This window comes from Numenius arquata, chromosome 1 (assembly GCF_964106895.1).
Source record: "Numenius arquata chromosome 1, bNumArq3.hap1.1, whole genome shotgun sequence".
Taxonomy (NCBI): Eukaryota; Metazoa; Chordata; class Aves; order Charadriiformes; family Scolopacidae; genus Numenius; species Numenius arquata.
In genome coordinates this window covers 70,257,423-70,277,099 of record NC_133576.1, presented here as the reverse complement: position 1 = coordinate 70,277,099, position 19,677 = coordinate 70,257,423, and the positions used below count along the sequence as shown (strand labels likewise).

Here is a 19,677-nt window from a genome sequence, read left to right as displayed (position 1 = left end):
TGGAGCTGGCAGCCCTGTGATAGCATTTTGTTGGTTTTCTCCTCATATATGGGACAAGAGAATTGCCATAGTGCTCTGCAGCCTGCTCAGGCACTTGGACAATCCTTTCCTGGTGGAATTGTTTTGACTTTGGCAAGGTCAGACAGGAAGAGGTGTGGTGTGGGTTTGGGTTTTCTTTTTTCTTTCCCCTAAATAAAATTTATCCATTGCACAAAGCATGTAATAGTTCCAGAGCTAATGTCAGGCTTGGAAATTGTAATTGCTCACTGAAGGCAGCTCGCTTCCTACAGCGAGTCAACAGAGGCTGGCAGTGCTAAAGGTGCCGTTGCCACGCCGGCTGCAGCGACTCCTGGCTGCTGGCATCGCTTGGCTGAGATTCAAGGCAAAAGGTGTTAAAAATCCCAAGTGTGTTACTGAAAGATAAAAATGGAAAGTAGTTCCACCGAGTAATGGGGACATGCCTAATGGCCTTGTGCTAATTTCAGTCTGGGGTCACTGGGCCCTCTCTTTTTTGCATAGTTGAAATAGCTGTGTCCAGATGATAAAGATGTTGACAATTATCTTCTCCATCCTCCAGAGACCACACAAAGCTAAGCCTTTTCCTTTTACATTCTCCTCATTTTCTTTTATTCCTGGCTTGTCATGACTTTTAGCATTGGCATGAGGCTATTTTCTAGAGGAATTTCCTTTGCCTTCTTGGCTTTTGGTAATGTAAGCATTTTGTTAAGATTTTTTTCTTTGAAGCCGTATTTTTTTGTTAAGACTTTTTAGGACGGTGTTCTCTTTGCTGCCTCTCACAGAAGCCAGCTAGTAAATTAGCAGCCATTATTTCCCCCTAGGCTTCAGAAAAATGGTAAATTACTTAAAGTTTTTCTGACTTGTTTTATTTCCAGTAAAACAAGCATATCCAATAAAACACCAGGAAAGGGATGAGAAGCTTCAGAGCTTGCGTTGGTTTTGGAGGCCAAGAGCTGGGTCAGGGGCTACATTAGCCCACAACCACGTACACTGGTTTCTGCGGCGAGGAAGGCTGAGCAGGGAGGTCTGGCAGCAGCCACAGCCTACCCTCAGAGACGAACCAGGACGCATCCTGGTGCGTAGCTGGGAGTTCCCAGGGGTGTCTGCAGCCTCTGCTGTTCGCAAGCCGGCGGCAGCACTCCCTGTGCAGTTGAGGCAGTGGTAAACTGTCTCGTGACCAGCTTGGAGACTCTGGGACTTTTCTTGGCAGAGCTGTATCTGTTTTTAAAGCTTGTGCAAAAACATGGAGTACCTGGGTAAGCAACCCTTAGGGGCATGAGTTCTAAGGGGGCTGTTTGTATGTAGACCACATTTCTCCACTAATAAGTAGGCCTGTGGAATTGTTCAAGGCGAGGCAGATTTCTATGCATGTCTCTGCTAGGTCATTGTGGCAGTCCTGAGATAGAAAAGGTATCTAGACTAGCTCAAAATGTATGTATCTTGCATTTGTACATACCAGGGACCAAGGCCTCTACAGGTATAAATGGGTCTCATGCCACCAACACTGGAGATTTGCCTCTTTAGTTGCTGCTCTCTTATTAGAGGCAAAGAAGTCACCTAAGTAAGTTCCCAGCATCCATGCACCCTAACTGTAGTTTAATCTGTGGTTTAACGGAGGGTCTTTGTAAAGTTCATGTACACAGATACAGCGTTTCTAAAGTGCCAACACAACAGCAGAAGCTTAAGTGCAATTTTTATTCCAATAAAGATGTGATGAAATTATGCCTAATGGTCTGCAGACTGCACTTTTATATGCACTTGCAATGCTCCCATTGACTTCAACTGCTGTTGTCAAGGTATTTCAGTACTACTGAGCTAAGGATCATTACCCTGTGCTATTACAATACATTAAACTAATGCTACCATTTTTCCATTATAACAACAGTACCTGGCGACTGAAGGCTACCTCCGACCCAATAACTTGCAATCAAATATTTGTTTCAGATTTCAAAATGCATATAAATTATGAGGCTTGACAAAAATGCCCCAATTTGACTAGCCCATACCTCCACCCTGGTCTTTAATTCTTTGCATAGAGGCAAAACAAACTTGGCACTGGTGAACAGTTTAGAGATACTAATATTTTTAAGAACATGAGGATTTTAGTTTATGAGTAAAACTAGATTTCAACTAAGCTTTCATTGACTTTCATGCAAACAACGGTATGATGTATCTAGATTGTACATATCCCAACTCCCAAAGCTTGTGTCCTTCAAAAGCAAAATGATTCCCTGACTGCTGTTGATGCAACATGCACCAGGGAATACTCATACAAGTGTCCTGGAGCTGAGCTCAATTATCTGATTTCTTATATTTAAACCAATCCACCGATTTTTCCTGAGTCCTGTTTGCTCTAATATAACAGAAAATACTGTACTTAAGTGCTGCAGGGAGATAGCTTTGCAGAGATTACTTTACTGGTTGCTAAGAAATCAATAATTTTAAATACATAAAGGAAAGCAAATTCACTGATTATGTAGCCTTTGCTACACTTTCTGATTTTTTGCTACTTCTTTATCTTTTTTTTACCACCTAAAAAAGAAAACAGTTAAGAAAAGGACCAACTGCAAAAGGCTTGAACAGTTGACCGATATTACCTTTATGGTAAAGTGGACCACAGGCTAACTTAAAAAAAAAAAAAAAAAGAAACCATGGCCCTGAGTTCTCTTGAAAACCTCTACAAACTCATCTTAAAAATGTACACACTACATCTGCCAGACAAACAGGAATGAGGACTTGATAACCAAAACAGAATCCAGATGTGCACAAAAATGGGCTTCTTGCTGTTTCTCCCATGTCACTTGTACTGGACATCTACAGCTAAGAGATATGCAAAAACATAATTGATTCATATAACAGGTCCTTTTGATATTGTTTTCTCCCCAAAATCCTGGAGTTACTGTTTTATTGTTATGTGTTGATTGTCAGTAAAGTAGGAAAGACTCTTTACCATATCGAAAGTTTTCTGTACTCTTTTCCTTTTAAGAACCAGCTTTGAAGAGCCATTCTTCACGATGAAAATATTGTTATGAAAGAATAATAAAGTTATGCACAGTTCTGGAAAACTGTGTTTTTCAAGACATCAGGCCAACAAGTTTCATTGCAAAGGTATTTTGTGGTTCAAACACAGGGCTTATTCTAAAACGCCGAAGAATTTTGCTTGTGGAACAGATTAAGCCTTGATTGCAGAACTCCTGATTTGGCCTCCTCTCTGTATGCATGCAAAGTTGCAGATGCAGAATCACCTGCTTGTGCACCTGTGCATTGAGTCTGATGCCCACTTAAGTGACAGGTTGTCGGCACGTAAGATTTAGTACCCACCACACCAGGACTGGCATCATAGATGTCTTCAACCATAACATTACCTGGACAGCGTGTCACCTTTCATGTCCCTTGCTGAACAGACAAGTAAAATAAGAAAGAAAAGGATTGGCTGGTGCAGGATCAGTGTAGTCCTGTGCCAAAGGACACCGAGTTACAGCCCTGGTTAGGTTCAGGAGACCTGGACTCTGTTTTTTGGTACTGTTACCTTCTGGTGCTATCTCCCACTGCCTGTGGAGGGCATGGCCAGCTCTCTGTATTTCCAGAGAACAGCAATAGACTGTGGTCAGCTGCTATCCCTGGGGCTCCACAAATCACCTCATCAGTGTTGCCACACTGGGTTAAAGGTTAAAGGCAGTATCTTGTATTATCTGGAGCCCTTACTGCAAAACATGAGCAATCCGTTCATGGAAAAAAGCAGACATATCAGCACCACTCTGCTTTCTTGGCCCCCTCATTATTAATGGAGATTTCATTAGAATTCTTTGCACACTCGTTTGCCGTTAAAGTCTTGACATTTACCATTTGCAGATAGTTATATACATCTGTGAAATAGCACTGATGATGCAGTGGCATTAATTATTTGCCTTATAAAGGTGTCCACTGTCTAGAAACTGGTTCTTAAGCAATAACCGTCTTTTGTAAGCATGCAAAGATGTGCATGCAAATATCTACAGGAACACTTTTCAAGTCCCAGCACCTCCCTGTAAAGGTGCATGTCACTGAAACGTGCAGATTTTAAATCCTGCTGTCTGTAATACACAGCATATCAGCTTCTGAAACGAGTACCAGAAGAGGACTGAGTATGTGGTTTGAGTACCTAAAGTAGGAGTTGCATTCAGGCTTCTTTGATCAGACACGCATCCATCTCTGAAAAATAACTGTGCTCAAACTTAATAATCTAGTTCTGCACAATACTTAAAATAAACAAATTAATTCTGCAGAGGGATTTAAATTGAACAAATGTATTCACTAGGGAAAGCATAGTGGCGTGACTGAATGGCTTAAAATACATCTAAGGTGAAACGATTCTTCAAATTATCAGCGAATCTGCAGGTTTGCTCTTTAAACAGTCTATGGACCTCGATAATCACATTCTCTTTCTCTAATTATCACAGATTTACAGACAAGAAACAATTCCAGAATACTGTTCTGAGAGTTTGCATAAAACCAGCTAGACTATTCAGCTATGAAATAGCCATAGCTCAGAAAGAGGTATCTCTGGAGTGAAGAGGAGAGAAGCCAGAGGGTCTTTTTGTGTTATGAAAGAGGCTCTCAAGACATTGCTTGCAACTTCTGATGGTCATGTTGCAGTTGTGAGGGATCAGTCACTGTTGCATTTATAATCCCACCCCTCCCTTTCACAGGGCATGATGCTATACCCTTTTTACTTTAAAAGGGTTGCATTTCAGATGATGCTAGGTGACCTTTTAAAATGTGTGGATAAATGAAGGAGCAATAAATTTAGTGCGTGTCATGATTAAAAGAAGTCGGTCTCACATTTCCTCCTTTTTTATCTTCTTTTTTAAACACGCCATTTACAAATAGAAGTGCTAGAGGACAGTTCAGAAAGTGATTCAAAAATGTATTTTGTTAGACATGATAACAAATTTTGCTGTTGGATTGCATGACTGAAATGTGGACCTAGTAGGTATTGCTGTTGCATTATATTTCATATACTGCCTGAATGAGTTTGATGAGCAAAGACAGAGGATTAGCATGCAAACTACCCCCATTGTTTCATATTAAAAAGTGAATATTTAAGAGCTGAAAATGCAAATTTGTTTCAGTTACATGGCGCACATTTTTCAGTATGCAAATGTGCCACATCTGTGTATTTGTTTTGCTGCAGACACAACCAGCAAGAGTTTAGTGATGAAATCTGTTCTTAATTATGATAGCAGCTGTTGGAGCAGTAGCCATTTTTTTCCTCCTGATGTGAAGTTGCCTGATTTACTCATTTTTGTCTGCATTTGTCAGGGCTGCCAGTGCAGAGAGAGAACTCTTTGTGAGGGGTTGCAATTTGTTTTCTGTGCGAGAGCCAGTGAAAATTGACTAAATCTGCACAGCGGGGTAGTTTTATCTTTTCTTTTCCTGCATTGCAAGCTGTTGTACCTCTGCTCCAGCACAAGAGGCCTATAAAACCACCAAACAAATGAGGGAGCTGTTAAGTGTTCCAGCAAGTATCTTAAGCAGCAGTTCGTGTAAACGAACTATGCCTTAATGAAGAAGAGAAAAAAACGTCTGACATCATAGCCGTGGGACAGATGGCATTAATATAATGTATTGATAAACAGTTTGGAAGCTTATTTTTCCTTCCTCAATTATTTCATTTCCATATATGAGCCCAGTAGATTACTGAAGTTTGTAAATGCCAGAGAGTTTAATACTCTGTTTCCTCAATATTTTGATAATTGGAAGAAAGAGAAAGAGTGGGAAGATTATAAAAGGATGATAAAACCTCCTTTTTGAATACACGATCTCTTACAGTAATTTGTTAATGAGGCAACGCTGTTGCAAATCAACACAGAAAATGACTAAGAACGCCTCATAGCATAATGAAAAATTGGCCAAAAATTGCAGTGCAAATGAAAACAAAATAAAAAGAAGACATAAGTTATTGATACTAAAACTTCTGTGCTAAGAGCCTACTGAACGAAACATTTATGGTCTCCCTACAATTACAGACTAATAGTTTGTTTCACACTGGATTGTTTCCACACCAATATTTTATGCCTTTTTTTTTTTTTTTGAACTAGGCAAAACTAGCCCTGCTCCTTTTCTTGGTTAACTTTTTGATGCCTTATTCTGCATCACTGAAACCAATGCAAGCTTGGCCCCAGAATATAATGAGAGCAGATATAGGCCTTAAAAGAATATGCAAAATTTGGCATTCTTTATTAGCAGAAGCAATTTGCTTTTGCTTCCACAAACAGAAAAAGTTCCGTGGATTGTATAGTCTTCACTTTGGAGAAGGATTCTCCCTTTATTTTCTGAAATTCAACTTTTTCTCCTCTGACCTTTAAATCTTGCATTTAACTAAGAGAAATGCAAGATCATGAAAAAGCAAGAGCGTGCAGGTAAACTTTACCTTACTTATAAACGGAGGATATCTCAAAGTTAAGCTATCTGAGTAGTAAATCTGTAAATATAAAATGAGTTGACTGATGGATTGTTTCTCAGTTGAATAATATGCTTAAATATCATGGGGATGGGCATACTGGGAGTTGATGTGTGGGCATGGGTAGGATGGGATAGTTGTCAGTAAATACTACTCTCAAGTAGTTGTTTACTTAAAAAGAAAAAAAAAGTGGAAAGAGGATTATACAGTGGATTCTGGTGAGGAACTGGAATAGTATAAACACATAGTAGATAGGCAAGAAGACACAGTGCTTTATCCTGTGATGGGTGAAGCGTACTGCGGCAGGGCTTACCTTGGGTTACCACTGCCTGTCTGCTGCCAGTGCAGCCGCCTTTGTGGTGGGTGACTACAGGGCATCATCACTGAAAGAAATGGCGTGCCTTACATTTTACAAAGTCCTAGTTTATTTTTCTGAGCTTTCCAAGATGCCCATGCATGGGCAATTTTACCCTTTTAAGCTGCATATATTGTTCCCATTAGCCTGAGCAGCGATGAATCTCTCCAGTTCCCCTATATTTTCCTTTAAGTGTGACTTTCTTCAGAAAGGTACTTTGTCTCCTCTCAGGAAGGTCAGGTGCTATTGCTAGTGGATTATAAAAATAATTTTTTGGGCTTCTTGTCTGTGTCATGTGCATGTTTCCATGTCATGTGCTTGTTTTCATGAGAAGGAGAGTTAGGAGGGCAGCAACAGTCATAATGAAGTTACTGGAGAAGTGAGGAAGGTCTGGGTTTTCCACTGAAGTTACATTTAAAATGTGTCTTCTCTGCTTTTTTGTTTTGACCATTTCTTGTCTTTTGGGTGGACCTACCATTACATGTTTCTAATATGGATGTGGTCATGTGAACCAGTGACTCAAGGCGCCTGTCACACTCAGTTGAAAGAAATAGGCTATTTTTAGATGCAATTAATCTGACCTTCCCAAATGTCCATTTAGAATAAGATAAATCCTTAAAAGCATGTAACCCTCTCCATCAACAAGCAAGGGAACGTAGAACAGTTAGTTTACATGTAGATGTCAACAGTTAGTCACATAAATCCCTGTGTCTGTTTTCTATTGCTGCTGTGCCAAGCATGTTGCATACCTAAATAATTACTGTAGTTTTGAACAGTAGTCACTGAGCCTGTGGCTGTAAATTGCTTATTATTCACTTAGTGGATTTTTTCTTCCCTCAAAAAAGCACCATTTACAAGAGGTTATAGGTTTTTGCAAGGTGTCTTCACACTTTAGTATCGTGATTACAGTAATAAATATACAGAAATGTTGCTCCTGTAGCATTATGTCACTGAAATTTGCTGACATAGTAAATTGAAAACGGGATACAGTGAATTATGACTTATGACTTCAGCATATGTTACAGAGGGTACTTTAATAGAAGAGGTGCATATGATACTAATTACACTGTGAAATCACACTATAATAGTACTTCAAGTAATCACACTTCAAAGTGACAAAATTTTCTTAAAAGGCATCTTCACGGGGGTGCCGTCTGTTCCAACTTTTTATGCCTTTTCCTTATTACATAAAAAAGCATTTACGTTTGTGTTGGCAAATGTTTTCAGATATATGCCATATAAAACCAAAGGTCTGATACTGCTTTTGGATCAATGCATGGGGTTGTAAAGCACTTGAGGCAGCGAAATCTTTGATCCCCCTAGATGACTTGGTGTGAAAATAGGGGAGATAGGGTCTTCCCATTTAGGCAGAGAGAAGATTTAAAGACCTATTATAGATGTCACCTCCTGCTGTCCGGTAACTTACTGGCTGTCAGCCAAGATAAGGGAAAAAGATGATCTGTATTCAACACCCCAAAACCAGAATGGTTAAGAAATGTGTTCTGTCAGGAATTTGGAGAGGAAACCATGCCCAGTCCCTGCTGATCCCCATAGCAGCTTGGTAACAGTCCCCCAGGGCTAGGGACGAAAAAGTGGGACATTTGCTGCAGTCCTGCTTCTCCACCTCACGTTCCTGCAAATACAAGACATTTAGGGATAAAGGAAACAGGCTAGTGTCCCTGATGGAGGGGCACACAGAAACACCCCAGGAGTCACCTCCAGCATCCAACTCCATGTAGGATGTGCTCATTCTTAGGACATTGGTTATCTTGTAAGCTCCATTGCCACTGCAAGATAGAATAGAATGGAATGTTTCTAGAGATGTTTCTAGGGATATGTATAAGATGTTTCTAGGGACTTTTTTCCTTGGATAACATGAGTTTTTTCCTCCCAGATGATTTGCACGACTACATGACTCTTGGAGCTACAGTTCAAAAAATAACAGATCACAGATCTGTGCATAATGCATAAAAATCTATATCGATGTAGCTTAAAAATTCAGAATACCAGGTTTGCTCTCAGTCCTTTCTAGAAAAAGTACATTATCTTTATTGTGTAGATAAAGACGAGGAAAAGTCCTGGCTCCACTGAAGGCAACGGTAAATTTCTCATGAGCTTCAAGGTTTTTTAAAAAAAGTTTTGCATATTTTTCATAGAGCTAGGTTAATTTTCTTTTTGCGAGTAGTAGATTCTCCAAAGCAGTTGGTGTAGAGACAAACAGGAGTGCTTTAACTGGAGAAAATAAAAAAGAGAAATGTTGAAATAGTTAATTGCAAAATTTCAAAGTCAAACATTTCAAATTTTTAATGTGAAAGACTTCCCTAATTTCAAAATTTTCCTTCATTTCTTACTTTTTCAAGGAATAACATTATAAAATCATAACATTTGGTTTCAAATCAAATAAATTGTTTTGATTGATGCAGTATAATTAATTTACTGTTCCTTCTTTCCTTTTTGAAGAAACAACAAACCAAAAATATTCAGCTCAAACGAGAACAGTTTTCCTTACAATTTTCTCTTCAGCTACCAACCCAGAAAATCCATTATTTTCACATTTTTAATTCATGGTAAAGTCTTAGAAGCTATTTTGGCCTGTCACTTGATGGGCATATTGCATAAAATATCTTAAATATTTATGAACGTATCAAACTCTATGACACAAGTAGCTTGACTATCAGATTTGTTTTCTGAAGTAAACTTTACAGATATAACTCTGTATAATGAAGAAAGTCTTGCTTAAACTGATGTCAGAAACATTTCATTAAGAAACATATGGTTTAAAATAGAAGGGGGGGGGGGACAGAAGGTATTTTTTGTCCTTCCTATCTTGGGTCACTGTAGACTGAGCTATACTAAATGTTTAATTCATGGACAAGAAATATGTGATTTTTAGTAGGTTTTCCTGCTGGAGTACAGCTCTCTGTGACTTAATTGGAAATTTAATTTAATTTAAATTGAAAAGTGTTTTTCATTTGTGAAGTATTCCCATCAGAAATCTTGGATATCTTGCAGAATTAAACTCTGTATCATTGTTAAACTCTTACTTGACTATTTCCCATCTATGTTCTCCCATAATCATAAGTCTCTGTGTTTGAATTTTGCATTGTGTGTATTTGATGAGACATTCCCTTCTTTAATGCATCCATTTTTTCCTAAAGAAAAAGTGACAATGAAAATAAATAATTAACAGAGAAGTTGGAAAGTGATTAATTTCTTGAGCATTTGCTGAGAAAGCGACACGGTAAACCGAGTATAAAGGTGTTTTGGATAAAGAACAAGCTAATACCAAAGGTTCCAACTTTGCCCTGAGGGAACCCGCTGGCACCTTTCCAGGAGCATGAGGACGGTATTTGCATTACATGGAGTGGACAGTAATTGCTATTTTCTTTAATACGGAGATAAGGGCTGCAGAAGTCATCGTGTTTGGAGTCCTCCATCTTAATCAGAGTGGCTGCCTTCTCCATCCAAGGGGGAGCATTGATTCTTGGGTCCAGTAGTCCTAAATGCCACATCAGGCAGAGGAGACCTAAAGTTACAGCTGTTGAAGAGAAGAGAGATACAAGCTGCACGAGAGAAGTGTATGCCTTTGGTCACACTTCAGTAAGTCCTATGTTAAGCTTTAAGGAAAAAACAATGTTTAATTGCCATTTAAAAAAAAACCCAACTTGCATTTCAGTCTGCAGTGTCCTCTGGAATAAATTTAATAAATCCAGTCCTAGCATTTTGGCTGCACAAAGCGCATCCATCGGTGCACTTTATGTATTGGTAAGGGAATGATGGGAGAAAAGAAGGAGAACAGGATAAAGTAGTGGGGGTGATTAAAACTTAAAAAAAAAATAGTTATTTCTGTCCTTGCTGGTGGTTGGACTGCAGACACAGGGAAATCATTGCTGACCGTGTCAGTGCTGTGGTGCTACTTCAGTACCAGCTCCTGTAGCAGCACTGGAAAACCTGGAGAAAAGTGGCTTCACTCATGGCGTTTGTACTTCATTTTCCATGAGGCTGGAGGAAAGGGTGCCCAGAGTGTTGGACTAACATCAATACTGGCAGCACTTGCTGCTGCACAGTATTAACATTTGAAGGCCAGGCCCAGTTTTTCCAAAATTGGGAAAGTAAATACTGATCTATAGGTGTTGACCTGGTGTTCATCTGTCGATGCGTCATTGTACCCAGTCACCGCTGCTGTTGTGAAACGAAACTTTGAGGTTTTTGCAAAGAGCAGGAAATGCTGGAAAGGTTCATGTTTGGGGGATTGCTGCTTTTTGGGTTAATTTGGCATCTCTTGCTGTTGCTTTAGTTAGCCGTAAGCTGGAGACAGTTTCTGTGGGTCTAGCACAGCCTGAGACTTTCTTTTTTGCACTGAGCAAGTGGGGCCCAAGGAGTGCCACAGCTGGAGTGGGGAGGAGCTCAGGAGGTTGATGAGTGCCCAGGCTCAAAACCAAAACCCTCCAGACCCCACATACCTGGAGGGTCTAATTTCGACAGTCCTGGCTCAGACTTTAATAATCCATGAAGTCATTTTCCTAAGCATGATGCGCTGAAAAAACAAAAGGTGGGAAGTGGGTGGATCAATATGAACTATATATGGCCTTATTTTTATTTATGGTAAGGCCTCTTTATCTTGCTTTTTATCTCCATTATAAAGGAGCCCTAAAATTAGTGTAGAAATTGCAATTTAAATTCCATTACATTCACTGTAAAGAGATTCACTGTCAAGATGAAGGAGGAGAGGCATGGTTTAGTGATAATGAGAATCAGGCCCATTATTCCCAAGAAATTCATTTTGTTTGAGTGAGAGAAGGGGAACTTCTAGGTCATTTCAGTAGTTATTTCATTCTGTAAAGAATAAATAAAGGAGACTCTGTACCACTGGCAAATTTGATCTATAATGCCTCATGCACAAATCAGATTGTTCAAATGAACCTTGATGGCTGCAGAGAAGCGTAAGAGAGACTGACAGGGAGTACTTGGTTTGCAGAAAATAAGTCTTTGCTCTGCAGCTGATTGACTTGCTCACCTCTCCTGTAGATCGGAGAAATGTATTTTACTGGTGGGTTTGCACATACTTTAAGCTTTTTAGCTTTTTTTTTTTTTTTTTTTTTTTTTTAAACTGGGTGCATTTGACAGACAGTATTTGTATGTGGATATCCATACACTTTGGGAAATACTGTACTTTGTTCCTTGGTGTGCTCTTCTAAACCACTTTGACTATAGTTTCCTCAAGTCAGGAGCACTTACTGTCACTAATAAAAATGCTCACCATGTTTACCAGTGTTTCAAGGGCTTTCTCCCTGTTCAGAAAACAGTAGTAAACTATATTTACTCACTTTTGTTCATGGCTTAAAGATGGCTTAAGGGATTTAACTGAAGCAATTTATCAGATAAGGCAAATATGAAACATATTAGCCCAAATGGTAAATATTTTGAAAAGCTGTGAGCTCACAAAAGCAAGAAATTATTATAGTGACTATTTTGGATTAGATGCAAGTAGATGACCCTCATGAAATCGTGTGATAAAAATTTAATTTTCTCCTCCCATTCATGGCATATTGGGGAAAATTAATAGAATTTTTACTTTGCTTATTGTATATACACTACCACTTATTAAAAAATATACTATTTCTATACAGTAACCTAATCCAATGCTGATTATAGCACTAATATAATGTATTTCTGTTGCCATGCACTTCTTGCTTTCCAAATAATGTCATGTAGATACAAAAAAACAGGTATACCTCTCTGAGTTGTCTATTCTTTGCTTGCTTTGAATTCCGTAAGGAGTGTTAATACAATTGGGTGGTGAACATAGAAAGGAAAACTTGCATTAATAGTTTGTAGATCAGTCTCTCAACCTCCCTGGAGGATTTTATCTTCTAGCTACAGTAGTATGATGAGGTACATGACTGGGTTTTGTTTTAATTAATGTTTTGGGCTTCTCATACTGGAGAATTTGGATGGAGACAGTGTGATCATATTGCACCACTGTGTCAGAAGTGTTGAATAACACACTTATTTCTCTGCTTAGAAAGACTTAATAATGAGTTCACAGGTGTTAACTTAGAATTATTTCAATCTATTGTATAAATCCAGGCACCATTTAATTTCTCAGCGTTGCTTAGGGCATACTGAAGAATAATCAGGTAACAGTTTTAAAGTCCTTTACTAAATTGCTTCTTTACTCCAAGGCACTGCAGCCCTATATCTAAGAGGTTTTGGTTTTTTTGTTTCTAAGGAAAGACTAGCCTTATAGATAGGAAACCCAATCGGTATATGACACAATAAATGTGACTAACTGTATTTCTCCCTATAATACATAAACATCCTTTCACCCCAGATCACTGCTAAGGTTAAATTCCTTTCGGAATAATATTTAAATGCAATGCAGAAATGGCAGCTTCTGGAATTAATGAATGTTTCTGCTGGTTTGGGTGTCTCTCGTGTTCTGATTACAGGACTTGACGCAAGGCTCTTATTAAGAAAATGTCTCATTAATACACTACTTCTAGAAGGGAAGAATCCTCAGCAGACATTCCCTCCCATTCAGCAGATCACAACACAAGGTCCCTGCCACAGCCATTTAAAAATGAAATGGAACCAAGCAACCTAATTAAAATAATATCTGCAGAAGCTCTATGTGCCACTAAAGACCCATACATGAAGTAATCATTTTCTGTAAAAGCTTTCATAAATAGAAAACAAAAGAAGCATCTAGTTTCAAAGAAAAGCAAAAAAAAATTCCAAAGGAGGGAACAAAATGTTTATTTGTAATTAATAACTCGTAAAACCAGCCTCAGTCAAAACTGCATTTAAATTAACACAGAGAGAAGAAGATTGAGAGGGTGTCTGTTTTTGTGATATATATCATCCCAGGTAATGTTTTCCAAAAACACTGAACACTACGAAATTGTCAAAGGCAATCTAGCAACCTTGACAAGATTCAAACCTGTGAATATTCACATAAACAACAACAAAAAAGCCCCATAAAACAAAAAAAAAAAGTAATGAATAAAATTCCCCCTTCCCTGAGCAGCATTGTGAGAATGCTTTCTAAACATCTTTTTAAACCTGTTTAATCCCATTGCAAAAGTACGTGAGACTTGTGCTGGATTCAAGCAAGGGTAAAATCAGCTAGTCTGAATTAGCAGTATTAGCAGCGCTTCAGCACAGAGAGAGATGGGGGGAAATGATCCTTTCAGAGCTTGTTTTAAGAAAGCTTGCACTCAGTGAATAAGTAGCTTCTATTAATAGGGCATCTGTAAAAAATCCCTCCTTTATCTATGTTTGCATTCAGTTAATACTAATGTAGAGATAAGCTGCAAAACAGAGGAGAGGGCTTACTTTCAAGAGTTGCTCGTGTAGCTGATGACAAGAGATGATAGAAGTTCTGCCAGGGATGAGCGCGGGTATAGGATGCTGAGAGGAGCAGGTTTAACTTCACTGAGCAATCAATATACGGCATCTGAAGGTCAGAAGAACTTGAGAGCGTTCGAAAAATATATAAGGTATGTCAGGAAAGTTGAGGGGATTGCAAACTGTACATCTTTCTTTGGGTCATTTTCTGTGCAGACATAGAGTTGATGTGATTTTTTCACAGCATGTGTAAGAGTGTGTTTTGGTAGTGATATTAAGGCCAGGTATGACAATCATTACTGCTTCTGAATAATGGTGCCAGTCTACTGAAATGTTGCAACAAAGCAATAGCATGTGGCTTATTGACTTCTTACGTGGCAGCACTTGTTCTGTCCGTTGCAATTGATGTGATTAGCTTGGCCCTTTAAGGAGTCATATCTTAATTCCAATGGCAGAAGAAGGTCTGGAAATCTCAAATCACTCCTCAGGAGCACAACTGAAATCCCCATCTCAAGTCAGACACTGTGTACCTGGTTGAAGTACCAAACTTGTGTATCTGGTTGAAGACAGGACTGGGTGAAACCATGACTTTCCAGTTTGCAGTAAGTTTTGATGTTTCAAAAATTCATTGTACTCCTATCCGGAGCAGTTTTTTTTTTTTTTTAAACATCCAATAATGTAGATATTCTCTTGGCTTCTCCAACCAGGATACAGGCAGCTCCCAAAGTCCCTGGCTCATCTGGAGGCCCAGTAGTGATTGCCCACAGCTCATCTGCCCAGCAGCATTGTTCCCCATCCTGGAGAGCTTTCGGGGGACCACACAGTCTAGCAAGAAAGCGGTCCAGCTTCAAGCAAGCCTGGGGACCTCCGCTTGAGAGATGTTTGTCTAAGGTTTACAGTGTTTTTCAAAAGTAATGTGCTACTGTGAGACAGACTGCAGCGCTCTAAAAACATGGTGCCTCTTCAGATAGACCCTGAGCTGTAGCTGAAGCTCAAAATGTACATTATTAATTCAAGTTGCCTTGTTGCAGCTGCTTGTATAAAACTGGCTCCATAGTTATTATCAAATATGGATGCACTTCTAACAGCTTCCTCTTAAGTGAGCTAATGTCATCTGAAACATACTTATGTCTGTGTCAGATACCTGTGGTCAAATGAGATAATTTCACTGAAAAGTCCTAATGCATATTATTCCAAGTAGCGTTTTCCAAAAATGTTGCATTTTATAGGTGAGCCAAAGATTCATCAATACACTTCAAACCGTCTGTTTCCTTTCCTGATCACCTTTTCCACAGTACACTGTGGCTTCTGCCCAGTTCCTTTCCTTCACTTCCTTTCTTCATGAAATGGAGACAAATCCCACGTATCAGACATTTGCTTGGCTTACAAAAGCAAGTGTTTTGGAGGGTCATTGTCTGTAAAGTCCAGTGCCAGGAAATGCGAAAGTGTGCTTCGCGTATATACAGGCGTATGTTATAAAGGGTTATTATTTAAAGTAAACCCAAAAAGAATAATGTAAATACATGCTAAGAATTTTAAAAGGTTCAGCACTGGCCTCAGTTCCCACTGACTCAAATGTGAGCGGAGGGAGGTTGAATTCAGCGAGAGTGCTCTTGAAAATCTCACCCATGTGTTTGGGGTTGGTTTTTTTTAGAAAAAGGCTAGAATGAAGATGGGAAAACAGCGAGCATGTTCTGGTCTCTGTCAAGCAATGTTTGCTGTCACTAAGAGCAGAGAAAGTAGCAGAAACAGAGGATATTTAGGGGATGCAACAAAAATACCTTCCTCCCCATCAGGACTTTGATGAATAGCTTGCATTCTGCTGTGTTTCTCTCGCAGGGCATCCAGAAGCAGTAAAACGACACACACACACTCATTTTGTTTATATGACAAGTCTTCCGTTCGGAAAAACTGATGAATGAAATGCCACATGTACGGCAGTGCAGGAGATCTCATTTCTCTTCAGGCTCGAAAATGCTTATTGCGCTGAAATCATATAATTGTGTGTGTGTGTGCAAACAGCTGGCTGCTGTATAGGATGGCTGTGCACACCTGGGAGCTGTGCTGAGAAAGTGCCTCTCGGGCCTTTGCCAGAGTTCTTTGCTAATACTTCTTGCCATGGGGTGGTAGCGATGGCATGTCCCCAGCCTTGCTGTCCCCCTTCTGCAGGAGGGGTGGTCTCCCTTTGCTGCTGCCCACCCCCAGCAGCATCCTTGCCTGCCTGAGCAAACCCTGGGCTGGCCAGTGTCAGGGACTGTGCACGGGTTCTCTGTAGCTGACTTGACATAGGTGAAGGGATACACCTGCTTTTGGGTTTTGGGCTCCTGTTCCTTCTTTCTGTCACCCTGCAGTCAGTTAATTGTGCCCCCGGAGCAGTTTGCACATGTCTCCCAGGCTGGGGTACATCCCGTGGCCCCCCAGGGCATTGCCAGTAAGGAGGGCACAGGAGTAACCCAAAAAGAGTTACCCCTTGCCTCAGCCAGGCAGAGGGCTCAGTCCCACCAGTCCCATCTACCTGGTGGCCAGGGTCTCTTGACAGCTTCCTGAAGTTGGTGGTACGTGCCTGGTGGGCTAGCGAAGTGTTCTGTAGGTGGCCCAAAGGGGCAGGAAGGTTGATAACACCGTCACAGGTTAATGAGCATTGCACAGAGCTCCTGCATTTCATTTAGCAAAGGTCTGGCTCCAGCTTTGGCACATGACATCTGGAAAGCACTGCCTAAATGTTCTGCCACATCATCTCACCACTTAACAGACCAAACCTTTCTGGCCAAAGGATGTGGTCTTTTCTGCAAGTGCTTGTCCTTTGTCTGGCAAGCGTGCCCAGCAGCTCGTGATTCCTCCTGATTACCATGCCAGGGACTCTCCTTCACACAAATCCTCTCTGTGGTTATCTCATTTCTCATGCCATCTCCTTGACTGCCTGTAAACAAATCATTTCAGAGGCTGGGACTCCTTGTCTGGCAGCTTCCTCAAAGATCCACATCTCTGTTGCATAGAGTGGGATGGAGAGCATGCATGCGGAACAGTTTCATTTTTGCATCTCAGGAGAGTCCCTTGTTCTCTCCACATAGGCTTCATGTTTCTCTGGGGCAGTGGTGCCAGCACTGTCCTCCTCACAGTCCCCTTGGAGCAGTCATTGTCCTCCATGATGCCGCTTCTGAATTAAACAAAGCTATCTGCGTTTTTCATTTTGCAGCCTTCTGTTTCAGTGTCTTCAGTGTCTGGTGTTTTCCTCTGGTAGAGGTCTGTGCCATATTGTATGCATCTGACTGTGGTAAAATCCTCCAGGGTTAGCCCTGTTTTCTTTTGATACCTGTCTAATCGTTATCAGGCACATGTGCAGATGGACATTTTTCTTTCCTTTTTTCCTATTTATGCGTAACTCTTGTATCAGGTGCAGTAGGAGTTGGGTGAGCTTTTGCCCTAGGAATGATCACAAAGCGTTGCCTATAGAAATTTTGGAAGATGACCCCGTAAACAATCTCAGCAATATCTAAGAGAACATGTTTGAGTATACTCCCATTGCCTGTATATAGTGCCACTATATATCGCACCTGTGCCTTCTCTCCAGTCTACTGGGAAGAGCTTAGGCCCATGGCAAAAGACTGAGTGGTTTTGAAATTTTCTCCTGGAAAATACTCCAGAGTTAGCCCTAGCTTGCAGCTCTGTGTGCGCTTGGCCTCACAGAAGTCATCTAGATTCAAGCTAGATAGCTGAGTGTCCCCCGCCTCCTTTGCTGCAAAAGGTTGTCTCCATTCTCCACCCTAGGCATTTCTCTCTCCATCCAGCTTCCACATCCCATCCTACCCCACCACGCACCTCTGGAGGCCAAATGCAACCCTGTGAAGTATAGGAGTCACCTGCAGTGACTGTGCCCTCCTGAGCCCATCGAGAAATGCTTGGGGTGGGGAATGGAGACCACCTCTTACAGCAAAGGAGGAAAGGAGGAGGGGGCCTGAGCTATCAAGCTTGAAACTGGCCAGCAGTTGTAAGAGATTAGATTTCATTTAGCTTAGATATCAGGAAGAAATTTTTCACTACTGGTGGAGGGTGGTGTGGCAGTAGAACAGGTTGCCCAGAGAAGTTGTGGATGCCCCATCCCTGGAAGTGTTCAAGGTCAGGCTGGATGGGGCTTTGAGCAGCCTGGTCTAGTGGAAGATGTCCCTGCCCATGGCAGGGGGGTTGGAACTCGATGATCTCTAAGGTCCCTTCCAACATAAATCATTCTATGATTCTAAGAAGGGAAGCAGAATCAGCTGTTTATTGTAATGACGTCATCTGACATGAGGAAAGTTGCTGACTGATTGTGGCTGTTGTATGAGTGAAATTATTTGGTTTTTTTCCAAGTGTGTGCTTATACTATGTTACCTGCTACCTCACCTCTTATTTGTCTTCCTGTCTTCAGTCTGTGAGAGTCTCAAATCCAGGTGGCATCTGCTTGTGGTTTGGGAAGCACCTGGTGTATTGGAAATGCTCTTGAAGTAAACAAATGAAGACAATGGTAAAGGCAGCATAATGTAGACAAGTTGGGAATCAAAATTACTGATTGCCCCAAAGAGCATCGAAGTCTGGGTCAAATTTGGCTCTTCTTACATCCACATAAGACAAGGGAGTGGAATCTGCTTGGATTTGTGGTGAGGCAGAAATTTGATTTTTCTGGGCTCAGATTTAGACTGGAGGGAAAAGCAAAAGAACTCTGCTCCTGATTATGCTGCAAATCAAATTAACTTTACACGTCTGCTATGTCTTTCAAGTTTAGTGTTCTCTGAATTACTGCCTTCATATTTACACTTTCAAAAGTCTAATGCATTAGTAGGCAGCAATCACCACAGCTTTGCTCTGCATTAGCAAAAAGGAAGGGGAAAAAAAAAAAAAAGCCCTCTTTACCAAGAAGGACTGTCAGGGATTACTGCGTCTGCAGGTTGTGACAAACCAAACAGCCTCCAGGCTGCTTATCTCCAGTGCTGCTCACTTCATGTTTTATACATTAAATGAACATGATGACGGTATTTTTTCTTATTTCTTGACATCACTTCTACCACACTGGCAAAATTTAACATGCAGTCATCTTGGCTCAGTATAAGCAGCAATGTCATATAAATTATTTTTGAAGAAATAATTTTCTTGTTGATTGTGGAATTCAAAAACTCCCGTGGTCATTTTGTGTGTTTTGAAGAGAAGGACTTGGGTTCAGCAGGTTTAAATTTGGTGAAATTAAGACAGATATGCAAGGCTTTTTTCACATTACCAGATTTTTATTATTGCCCTGTTTTTGCGGAAGTATATACATTTTAAACTTATTTCAATAATACAATTAGTTTAATCACATAGAGAAGTCAACTGTTAATATAGCACTACTGTGATCTATAGCTATTTTTAAAGGGTCATTCAATAAGAAGAGGAATTGTTCAAGGAAATAGTTTTATTATAAATGTATTGGGATTATGTTCAATAATGGAGTTGATGTTCCCTGGGAAAAAGCTTTCCCCTTCTTCTCTGTTGTATGTCACTC

At 40.3% G+C, this 19,677-nt stretch overlaps 1 protein-coding gene across 1 annotated transcript in view; it reads left to right on the top strand.

Annotated features, from left to right (window-relative positions):
* Nucleotides 1–19,677, top strand: part of AFF3 (ALF transcription elongation factor 3) — a 286,394-nt gene that overhangs the window by 21,301 nt on the left and 245,416 nt on the right. The gene's annotated exons all lie outside the window — the stretch shown is intronic.